Source organism: Terrapene carolina, unplaced genomic scaffold (genome assembly GCF_002925995.2).
Source record: "Terrapene carolina triunguis isolate 2854851 unplaced genomic scaffold, T_m_triunguis-2.0 Scaffold93, whole genome shotgun sequence".
Lineage (NCBI taxonomy): Eukaryota > Metazoa > Chordata > Testudines > Emydidae > Terrapene > Terrapene triunguis.
In genome coordinates, this window is record NW_020664444.1 from 6035043 (window position 1) to 6035602 (window position 560).

Consider the following 560-nt stretch of genomic DNA (forward strand, 5'->3'; position numbering starts at 1 on the left):
GGCTGCCTGACTGCCGCCCTCGCAGGGACCGGCAGGGCACCCCCCGCAGCTTGCTGCCCCAGGCATGCGCTTGGAGTGCTGGTGCCTGGAGCTGCCGCTGCTGGGAGGTGGAAGTAGCAGAGATTATAAACTCTTTGGGGGTAGAGCAGTGGTTTTTCAAACTGGGGTATGTGTATCTCTAGGAGTACACAAGCTGTTGTCAGGGGGTATGCGAGACAATGAATTTTATTCAGTAAGACTTGGCAATCTAATCATAGGTAAATTATGATCCTATTGCAGATGGAGGTACATGGCAGACTACAATATTTAGAAAGGGGTATGCAGCCTAAAAAGCTTGAAAACCACTGGGGTAGAGGCTATTTACTCTGTGTTTGTACAGACCCTAGCATAGTGAGGTCCTGACTGGTTGAGACCTCTAGGTGTTGCCACAATATAAATAATAATGAAAATAAAATGGGAAGGAGTAGAAATGAAATAAGTATTTCTCTGCAGGATGGAAAGAGAGCACACTTAGAGCTGGTCTACACTATGGGGGGAGATCGATCTAAGTTATGCAACTT

General features: G+C 47.0%; 1 protein-coding gene across 2 annotated transcripts in view; it reads left to right on the forward strand.

The window, feature by feature from the left end:
• CACNA1H (calcium voltage-gated channel subunit alpha1 H) overlaps positions 1-560 on the forward strand; it is a 205336-nt gene that overhangs the window by 2098 nt on the left and 202678 nt on the right. The window lies entirely within an intron of this gene.